General features: G+C 32.1%; 1 long non-coding RNA gene and 1 pseudogene across 1 annotated transcript; both read right to left on the bottom strand.

The window, feature by feature from the left end:
• Positions 1-487: 487 nt before the first annotated feature.
• On the bottom strand, positions 488-12,066 carry LOC133814228 (putative ubiquitin carboxyl-terminal hydrolase 11; annotated as a pseudogene).
• LOC133817771 (uncharacterized) lies at positions 4,870-5,974 on the bottom strand. The gene is made up of 2 exons (XR_009885711.1): positions 5,495-5,974; positions 4,870-5,075 (listed from the first exon to the last, which is right to left on the bottom strand). It is a non-coding gene; the product is annotated as an uncharacterized LOC133817771 (long non-coding RNA).

Below are 12,066 nucleotides of genomic sequence, written 5' to 3'. Positions count from 1 at the left end.
CGTTCGACCCCGCCTCAATCTACATTTAGAAATGGAGTGTCTTCGTCAGCACCTCCGCCACAATCTCCATCGCCCCCAGTCATTCAGTTTCCAGATGACTTAGACGATGAAGATGTGATCAACTTAGGATAGATTATATAGTTATATATATAGTAGTGTTTATTTGCTTTAATACTATTAAGACAATTATTAATATTAGATTGTATGGTTTATTTTCTTATCAATTAATGGAGACTACAATTCTGATTATAAATTTTATTATATATTAAATTTGAAGTTTTTAATTTTTTTTTATTTCTGTTATACTATTTGCGGTGAACATATATTGTATTTGCGGTGAATTGTTCGCCGCAAATAAGAGTCAGACAAGAAAAATCACCCATCATTTGTGGCAAATAATAAGACTATTTGCGGTGAATAATTTGAAATTTTTGTAGCAAATAAGGGTCAATTACGACCAAATCCAGAATTATTTACGGCAGATTTACTAATTTTGCGGCGGTATGTTCGCCGCAAATAATGAGCTTATTTGCGGCGGGAATTTTATTCGCCGCAAATAATGGTATTTGCGACGAAAATTCGCTTGCGGTGAAATTAATCGCTGCAAAATCCCCAATTTCTTGTAGTGAGTACACAGTTTTTCAAAGATTAATGACACTTTTGAAGTAGAAATTCTTGGTAACTGGAGATTCTTATATCGTTTTTTGCTTGAGGAAGACAAATATAAAGTCTTAGCAGGGGGCCCTTGGATTTTTGAAAATTCTCTTTTAGTTTTAGAAGAGCCTGAAGGGGTTGGGAACTATTCCAAAATGAAATTCCAGATGACCCCTGATAGAGAAAGTACAGAACAATATTTCTGAAGAAGACAAAATGAATATTCTGTATTGACATTATGAACACTACAAGAAATCTGATCTTTACCTACCAATATATATTGGTAGGGAAAGTAATGTTTTGCCCACCAATATTTATTGGTAGATAATATTAGTAGGTAAATGATAGTCCATTATATTATATTTCAGAACATACACTACAAGAAAAAATGCTTTTAATAACACCAAAAATGTGTTATCAAAACATACCATAACACTTTTTGATGTGTTAAGACCGACTATGTTATCGTAGGTCAGGGTACTTTACATAACACTTTATCATTGTTATACAGATGTGTTATTATACTGTCAACGATAACACACTTTCTGTGTTATTTTAATAAATAGATAAGTGTTTAATTATATTATTTATAGTCGATTATATAACACATTTCAATACTTATAAATTTGTGTTATACTACACTTTAGTATAACACATTATTTGTGTTATATAATGAACTTTGCAAAACAAAATTCTTTACTTATAAAAAGTGTTATTGTAATAGATATTATAACACATTTTTCGTATTATTTTAATATTTAGATAAGTTTAAATTCTCATTATATATTCATTTATATAACACTAATTTATTCTATTATATATATATTTATATAATTAAAATTAGCTTTCTAATATATACTAGCATCATCAAATGAACTTGATTTTCAATTAACAAATAGTAAAAACATTCAACATTATAGTAACAATCCACAAATTAATTTAAAACATTCAACACTGTCATCAACAACAAAATGTTCTTAAAGTATTCAAGTAGTCTTAAAAATTCAACATATAAGCCTTGAATAGGAAAATTCACGAATGTGTCCAATTTGTTCTTGAGGTATCTGCTATACGAAAATCTTCTCAAGTGGAAAACAAGAATCTCGGGCAACATCCACAAGTCTAGTTTCTTGGTAGCTTGGCTATGTTCCTTGCACCTAGGGCAGTACCTATTGAAAACAAAATGAACAAGACATTGATTAATGGAAATTTATTTCAAAGGTCAAAGTATAAAATTATCTGAATTTGAATAGGTACCCCACCACATGTCATCAGGCCCAGAGGTTCTTCCTTCAGAAATGCCTCCAAGCATGTAAACAAAGAAATAGCTTCTGGTCGAGTTTTCTTCACGGCAAACCCATGTTGGGGTTTTATGCCCTAATTAAAACCCAAATTCTTTGTAATCTCATTTTTATTATCAATAAAAGAATAGAAATCATTTTTTGACTTGGTCAATCACTTTGCTCACATGTTTTATTTTCATGATTATTTGTTTAATATAAACTTCTATTAAATCCCGAGCATATAGCTAATCTTATTTATAGTGACGTAATCACAGTGGAATATAAATATGATTATATGTTCAAAAATAAGTTAGTCCTAAGATTAGTCAGTGCACCGGATTTACACTGACTTGCCAATCTACGATATGATCTACTTACACATTACAGTGTTATGTTCTTTCCAGAACATTAGCAAAGTAGATAAGATCGGATGTATTTGTTACATCGGACAGGACCGATATTGACAGTTGATAAGATAAGTAAACATACCGTTATTATCTATTCTAGTCATATCATATAGTTGACCATAGGTCAATTCAATCTCAATTCTGAGTGGTTAGTATTCTAACTGATTGTATTATTTGAGTTCTTTGACTTGTTCGTTACCAGCTTACCCTACGGACTAGCCCATACTTACATCTTGGGAACTCGGTAGTATAATTGAGTGGGAGTGTTAATCATAGATATGAACATCTATAGCTTCTGATGAAGAAGTGAAACGATGGTTTCCTTTTAGTTTGGTTCAAGGTGTTAAATGATAGAGATCTCATTTCAGTAATTAAATTAGTTTACTGAAATATCATTTACAAGGAACTAAGTGTTTTAAGGATAAAATACAATGAGGGGTAAAACGGTATTTTAGTCCTATCTCATTGTAGACCGTCTATAGAGGATTGAGTGACAATTATGGTTGTAACAATAGATAATTAATAGCATATCTATATTTGTTATAGAGCGTTCTATGAATTCAAGAGTGCAATTCCAAGTCTATAGTGGAGTCACGAGGAATTAATAAGTTAGTAAATTTATTTGTTAGATTTATGATAACTTATTGGAGCTTGATTTCATAGGCCCATGGTCCCCATTGTACCTTGGATAAAATCATCTAGATAGTCTCAATTAATTGATTTAATCATCAATTAGAATTATCAAAGTTGACCAGGTCAATTTTGGATAGTTTCACAGAGTTGTGTAATTTTGAGAAGAAAAGAGAAATTATGGCAGATTTATTAATTAAGATAAATTGGTATCTAAATTAATAAATAAATTTAAATCAAGGTTCAAATTATAAATAATTAATTTGATAAAGGATTTAAATAATTATTTAATTAATTAAATCAATAGAAAATAATGCAGGCCTTGATTTTAAGTCCAATGGGCTTATAATCAAATGGGAAATTTCACGGGCCTATAGCCCATGATAATTTCGACCTAGGGCTTCAAAATGGCTGTTATTTTATTGATTTTTTAATTAAATTAAATGGCCTAATTGAGTCTATAAAAGGAGTGCTTATAGAGAAGTCAAAACAAGGGTTTTTGATAAGTCAGATTTTCTGATAGTTTTATATTCTCTCTAAACACAAGTCCTTTTCTAAGCCTCTTTGTATTTTCTCTTCTTTTCTCTATATCTATCTCATGTGTTGAGAATTGCCCACACTAGTCTAGGTGGTTCTAAGGATACATTGGAATATCGTGAAGAAAATAGAAGATCGGTTCAGTTTCTTGATAATACTCTGCGACAGAGAGGATACAAGAGTTAGAGAAACTGAAGGAAGGACTCTTAATTCCGCTGCGTATACTGTAAGTATTATATTGTTTGTTTCTCTTTGAATTTAATTTAGAAACATGTTTTAGGCTATCTCGTATTAATTTGTTTAATATCAGATATACATGAAAATAAATAAAGATCCTGTATAAGTTTTTCCAACAACCCAGCCTTGTGAACCTCAGGGAGATCCTTGAGAAAGTTGATATCATACAAGTTGTGTTCTTTGTCAGTCCAGTCCAAATATACCTTTACAACTCTACTGGAATTTAATAAAGTGTCCTTCTCAATGGGCTTGCAGCTCGAACTGTTTCCATCAGTAACAAAAAGTTGAAAGGATAACGCTTCGCTGGGTTTTTCCTCTACTTCTTCATCATCCATCACTACTACAAAAAAAGTTTTTTAGGACTCGCACACCGTGAGTCCTCTATTTGAGAGCCTTAAAAACTAGGGTTTTTAGGACTCGCGTTGCGAGTCCTAAAAGAATGTCCGTGAGTCCTAAAAGATCTTGCTGAGTGCCTTTAAGTAAGATTTCGAGTCGGGAATAGAGCTGTGGCTTATTCGGCGCTATATCACAATTCATTCTCGGGCATAGCTGTTCACGAAACGTGGCATGGGACATCTGTCGGCGGTGGGAGTCTTACATCCGAGCGAGAGGTCAGACCAATCCCATTCATCCTGGTCCGATCCGAACGGATCTTGTTGAATGAATTGATCCATTGTTGTATGCCCTACTTCTTAGTGAATTTTTTCCTACTCGGACCCGCCGTACTTCCTTTGACTACTCCTGAGATAACGCGAGTCCTAAAATAATGTTTCGCGAGTCCTAAAAAATGTCTGCGAGTCCTAAAAGATCTTGCTGAGTGCCTTTAAGTAAGGTTTTTAGGACTCGCATTGCGAGTCCTAAAATGATGTTTTTAGGACTCGCACTACTAGTCCTAAAAGAATGTCCACGAGTCCTAAAAGATCTTGCTAAGTGCCTTTAAGTAAAGTTTTTAGGACTCTCTTTGGGTGACCTTAAAAGTTATATTTTTATTTTTTTTAAAAATTATTTTTTGTTATTTTAAATTAAAAATTATGATTTAAATGAAACATTTATATACAAATTAATCTAAAAATTTATAGATTAAAATAACAAAACTTATTAAAATTATAATCATCTTGACCTTAAAAAATATATAACTAGATTTACAAAGTAAATAATTAACCATTCAAACAAGAATCATTTACTCTAATAAAAATTACAAATATAATAAAACACTAAATTCATTGTCAAACAACATATATTTCTTCTTCTTGTCCTTGTACTCACCCTCGTCACTGCCTTTCCAAAGTAAGGATTGGCTGCCATGAATTTCTTTCTAAAATCATCCCTGAAACATGAAAAATCACATTATAATACACCAAATATGAAAAATTATAAAATACACATCTTGCACTGAAAATAGAAGAAAAAGAGAAAAGCCAACATGTCACCATCTATAAAAAATCGGACAACATATCCCCTAATTTACTAGCCTAGCCATCTGTCACATTCAACACCAACATGTCAATCAAATCAAACAACACACAGGTTTTTATCCATATATCACCGCAACACACAAAATTCTCAGAACCTACTTCACTAAGACATGCAAGTTCTCAATCTTCTGTTATCACGCAGCACACATAATTCTCAGAACCTACTTCACTACGGATGAATATCTAACATATTCAAACTCCACTAAAGTAGTACAATTATCATTCAAGATTGTAAAATATTGAAAATTAAAAAAAATTAAATACAACATACCTCTTGCAATTAGCTACCAATCCAATGCTTCAAAACCAGTCAAAATATTAACCTAAACATTATTATCAACATTATAAAAAATAAAAAAGTTAGATGTATGTTCCATATCATGTTATTACCCTAAGTCATGTTATTTAAAATTCTATAATCAACTTAATTGTTAATTAGACAGTCAAATGTTAAGATTATAGGAAATAACAAAGGAAAAAATGTGATGCAGCAGTCCATGAAAATCCACATGCTAGAAAACTTGCTAAATAGGCCACTAAATCATATTATAAAAATCATATCTACCCATGAAATTGTATACATTTTGTTCTTTGCAATATCAAGCAAATAATAATATTTCTAACATATATTCTCAAATAAAACTCATTCACTATACACTACTACAATAATAATACTTTTGTGAGAATATTTATTCTAATAACATCATTTCTTTAAGAAATATTTACTAAGAGAAACTATCTATACAACTAGTAAATGAATTTATATCTTTTTATGGTTTTTACATTTTGGGAAGCTCATGAAATCACTTTCTTGATTGCACATACGAGTACCTATGAAGAGAAGAAAAAAGGTTTGAACTGGTAACCTTGAAGATGAGCATAATACTTCTTCAATACTGTTAGAACTTAATGTAGTGGAATATAGCTCATAATTGATGACATTTTCATTGAGACTAGCTACGTGAACCAATTATTGTCATCATTTTCATTTCTTTACTTGGATGTGAATGAATGTATATAATATTATGGGATTTATTGCGTCTACATTTAAAAAATAATATTTTGAATCTTTCTAATTTGTTTTAATATTAGACTTGGACTTTCCATGTTTGATAATCACAAATAGAGCCATATAATACTATCAAGTCAATTTTAATTAACAATAAACTCCAATTTTATCTAAATTTTTGTTACTAGTCTTTTTGAAGGGATGTGAGCGAGAGTAGAAAGAAAGAAAAAAGTAAGAAGAAACAATTTAAACAATTGAAATGAGGGTATCATTTTCTTTTTGAAATCCTGACTAGGTATAAAAAGAGATGTTTGTATAAACTCAAAATTTAAAAATAAAATAAATCAATATTAAAAAGTTTGATGACATATTATCATAAAATTAAAATAGTGATGTAAATTCAGACAGCAAAACCAAGCTTTACGATAGGGACAACGAAAATAGTGATGTAAATTCAGACAGCAAAATCAAGACCTGTATAGATTTCGTTTGATCACCCTCCAGCTTTGGAATATCTTTAGTCTCCTGTTTAATCTCTTCAAGGTCTTTTGCTTTTCCCCAAAGCACAATATATAGCCCAATAATCACAGCTAAAGCACCGACCAAGCTGATAATTAAAGAAAAAGACAAGTTTTCATCATATAGTAAAATAAAGATTATTATATACTATAATATATTCTATGTAAAAAGCAGAGAGAAACTATATATCAATGTAATATTGTAAAGTACCTTCCAGCATATAACTTCTCATGTAGAAACAAAGAGGCTATAATGGCTGTTATAACAGTGCATAGAGGGCTGAACATTGCAACAAAGACAGGACCTCTTAGTTGTATGCACCATGCTTGAACAAAAAAAGATACCGCAGTGCCAATTCCCTGTACAGTTAAATGTGCAGTTCAAATCAAGCCATATTTAGAAGAAGAAAACTTTAAATTAGCATAAGAATAATGAAAAGGTAATTAAGAAGAGAGAGCAAGTATAAGTTAAAGTACGTACTGCATACAAACAACTTCCAAGTTCTAAATAGGAATGAAGATTCCATACTTGTAGATCAGGCTCTGTCACAAATGTATATATTGCAGATTGGATGGTTGTCAATAAACACATCCAAAGAGTTGAATACAAGTGGTCTGGACAACTGACAAAACATCAAAAACATCAAAAATTAGGAAATTTTTTTTTCAGAATAAGAATACACTGACAAAACCAAAACAAAAAGAAAGGAAAAGATAAACAAATGCCCAAATCATATGAAGCTTAATATTAATAGGAGATGGTATTAACATAAGTGTTAATTAATACAAATTTACCTTGAAGAGAATGGCAGCACCACCCACGACTGAGAACTTCACCAGCTCAGGAGCCTTCGCCGTCGCCTTCCCCATCATCGTCGCCAGCAGGAGCCTTCATCGTCCACGGTGGAGGCCAGAACAATCCTCCAAACTCACAGCGGCGACGGAACTTCGGGGAGCCAATCGCGACGGAGGCCGGCGAGTGGGGAGGCGAGCTTCACGGGTTAAGGGTTTCGGGGGCCAAGGAAGCTCGTGGTGGGGTGTGTGTCATTGGGTGGTGGCCGGAGATGGCTCATCTGGTCTGGCCGATTGAAATGCGAGAGAGGAAAAGAAAGAGGGGTATCGACTGGGAAGAAGAAAGAGGAGAGAGAAGGGGATTTTTGAGATTAATTTAGGGATTTAGTTTTTTCATCTCCCTTTTCTTATTTAATTAAATAAAATTTGATTTAATGTGAACTATTGCTTCTTTTTTTTTTTTTAATATTTTCAACATGGATTTTAAAAAATAAAAACACCATTAGTGAAATTTTAAAATTATTTTACAATATTTAACCAATCAATAAAATAACTCTTTTTAATTAATTTTATCATAAATATGTTAAATAAATAAAATTTAAGCAAATTATTCATTATATCATAATTAATTTAAATTTTAATATATAAATTATTATAAATAAAAAGTTAATATAATATTAAAAATTTAGAAATAAAAGAAAATCTAAGAGGTGTATATTAAAAAAACAAAATAACCATTTTAGGACACGCATCAATTTAAAAAACATTCTTTTAGGACTCCCAATGCGAGTCCTAAAAAGTCCAGGAGGTGTTTGTTTAAAAAAAAACTCAAACTTTTAAGGACTCCCAAAGCAAGTCCTTAAAATTATTAAGTAAAACACTTATTTTTTAGCCCAGATTTTTTTAGGACTAGCATATTTTTTTAGGACACTCATTACGAGTCCTAAAAGAGTATTAAGGACTCCCAAAGCAAGTCCTTAAAATTATTAAGTAAAACACTTATTTTTATAAGCCAGATTTTTTTAGGACTCGCATATTCTTTTAGGACACTTATTGCGAGTCTTAAATTGTGTTTTTTCAGGACTCTCAATGAGTGTCCTAAAAACTCCATAAATATTTTTAAGGACTTGCATTTAGGTGCGTGTCCTAAAAAAGTGTCCTGTAAAGTGTATTTTGTAGAAGTGCATTGACAGGTTCTTAGAATTGTAGCTGTTTGATGGTTCTTCAATAACCTCTTTTTCAAAACCATTTTCCTTACCATTCTGGAGCTTAACTGAAGGACGCGTTCTCTTCAAAGGTGACAACAATCTAGTAACAGCAGCTTCAACATTGGCTCTTTTAAATAAGTAACAAAAGGGGTACCGATAAGCTTTCCCTAACAACCCTTAACACTGTCTGACGGGCACCTGAAAAATCCAACTATCTAAGTTAGGAAATCCAGTAGAAATCTAACAAGCAGTCTGCGTAGATGATCCAAGACATAAAATGACTAGGATACAAAAAATTAAAACACATATTTCTCAAAAGCAGATAATATAGTCAGTATTATCCAGTCAGCACTTGACTTGGAGCGCTTGAACTTTATTCATATGGACTTCAGCTTCTTAATGAACAAGTCTTACTTATGTAAGGCCAATAATTATTTTAATTGATACTATAATCCCCTTCTGAAATTACTTAGTTAAAGCTATTTTTCAATAGATGGATTGGCAACACCATTTTGTACATCACATGTTTACCAGTGCTATTTACCAATTACATAAGGATAAGGATGCAAGCTTACTTTTCATGTGGTCGATGAATTATTTCAACTCTGGATCTTCCCACGACGTTTTTAGAAAGTCTATAAGCCACAATATGGTCATCCTCCTTAATTGGAACCAATAGCTCTGAGGGGTTTTCCAAATATCAAAAAATCTTATGTTCATAAACCTGGCAATCGAAATTACAGTTACTCAACCACTAGAACTAAAAATAAGGGAATAAATAAAATAAATTGTAGCAGATATCAATGGAAATCAAATTTACCTCTGCAAGCAGAAGAATCTCATCAGCATTCAAGCAACAAGCATTACATAGTTGTTCACTAAGATCTTTATAGCAACCTTGCTTTAGCAAACTAACAGTGTATGGCATAGGAAGACCACTTCCATCGCCATAAAACACAGTCACGGTTATTTGCCGAGTTACAGTTGAAGGTAGAGGCAACGACAAATACATGAAGGGATCAAAAGTGATTGAAATCTTTCCACATGCTGGGCAAACCAGTGTCGACTTATATTGACCCTGACCATTAACATATAAACATTGTAAGAGAAGAAAATACTTTTGTACCAGTACAGGAAAAAATAAATGCTTATGGTTCAAGGAAAGAAGAAATATAGCTTTCAAGAAAGAAGACTTTAATTCCCACTCACATGGCAAACATCCACTATCAATGAGTCATTCCGGACCCTGTGATTTTTCCAACACTCAATGGCAACTTCCTCATCTGGGCGACCATCTGAATCCTTTGCTTCTATGTAAGGTTTTTGTTTAACACGATTTAAATCCTCATGCAGTCCATCCAACAAGAATGCAAGAAGTTCCTGCAAAGAGAAAATTTTATGACATGAAGCAATATAGTGATCGTAAAAAAGAGTAAACTATAAAAATATATTTATATATATAGGAGTCAGTTCAATCGGTATGCTTCTTTAGCCTATTGATAGGAACAAATAATTTGTATGAAAAGTAGTATTTAAATTTTTTGGGGATTGATGATATATGGATAAAGGTGATATATGGTGGACTTTAGATTAAAATCAAGAAGTCAAAATTGATTTCTCGATTGATAGTGAAAAAAATCCTGTTGTGACGACCCCATATTATATATACATGTATGTGTGCTACATGTAAACTACCCTGAATGGTTTATCTCATTTGCAATATGGACAAACTAATCATACAAAACATATCTAATAGACCCAAACGTTATAAAGTACAGATAAGCACAATACAAATTTGTTTGCTGAAGCCACACAAAGAGGTTTTAATTTTGAAATCATCAGCTCAATGAAGTGACTAAATATTAGTAAGAAAAGCATTTGCCCAATTTAAAAAGGCTGAGAAAAAATAAAAGCAAAACTTAGACTTAGTCCCAGTATCATCTGCAAGCACAAGTCCAAAACCAGAGTACTATAAACATAAATAACTGATTGATTTCTCCAACTTCATGCGCTAAAATTTCTCCCAAAAATAAACATCAGGACATAAAAATACATTAAACATTGAAGTATTCAGTATTGAAAACTTTGCGATTATTATTCAATATACAATACTAACTTGAGAATCATGCTGGTTATAGCCACTAAACTGGGGAGCAAATCGAGCTAATTTTCCCTTGAAAACACGTGGTGCAATTGTAGTTCGCCCTGAGGACCATAATTTCCTCAACAGCTCACCAAAGGCAATTGCAAGCTCACCCTGCACAGCTAAAATATACTTTAGAAACTGTATAAGTGCCAGACCTACTTAAAATTCAAGTTATCCCCATAAAAAAAATAGAAAGAAGATAAAAAAAGAACTAAAACCTACATGCATTCCCAAAGGATTTTCAGTATTGATCTCATCTTTGTAATCTTGCAAGAAATACTCAACAAGAGGAGGCGTGTGAACTAAACATTGTAGGGCACGAAATACTCAATATGGGATGAAAATTTGAAGTATAAGAAACATATACGACTGTGAGAAATTGGTGATTGTGAAACTAAATACAATGGTCCCATATTCAAGAAATAAAAGACCAACAGAAAAAAGATAAATAGAAAGATATAGGGATAGATATTTAGGGAGAAATTGACAATAATCATGTATGAGAAAGAAAATAGAATTGCAATCGTAAATGGGAAACATCTTCACTTTATCTCCATGTTTGATTATTTGATGAATATCTTTATTTGGGTTATTTTCATACATAGGAGAATACAAACCTATACTCAGTTGTCATGTAAGACTCAAAAACTACTTCAAATGTTAACAACAAGATAAACAGAGAGAAAGCCTTACTTCCATTTTGACCAGTGATAATATTTACCGAATCACCAAGCTTGATCGCAAAATTTCTATGGCACATATTAACGTTCCAATCAATTCCTTATTAGCTTTGGAATGCTAACTAGAAAGGGTTCTAGGGTCCTCCATGACTCAAGTATGCTTACTCTAAAGTTTTATCCGTTGACGGTGTAGCAACATCAGGTTCATCTGGTGCAAGAGGCCTTGTATTTCTAGGAACTATACCCGGATCTCTACTAGATGTTAGGAAGAGAAATGTCAAGTCCTGCAGATTTGTCCATTTGTTAAATTATGTCAAAGTAAACAATATAAACAAACATAAAGAGCTCCATGTACTCTCTCACAATTAGGTTCATTCTAAGAAATAGACACACATAAAGCAACTTATTACAGAAACTTATCCCAAGTTTATTACATTCAAAAGAAAATGAATCATAATTAAGAGGAAATTACACTGGCCACTCTTATCAT

The sequence above is a fragment of the Humulus lupulus genome, chromosome 2 (assembly GCF_963169125.1).
Source record: "Humulus lupulus chromosome 2, drHumLupu1.1, whole genome shotgun sequence".
NCBI lineage: Eukaryota > Viridiplantae > Streptophyta > Magnoliopsida > Rosales > Cannabaceae > Humulus > Humulus lupulus.
This window is presented reverse-complemented; position numbering and strand designations above follow the sequence as displayed.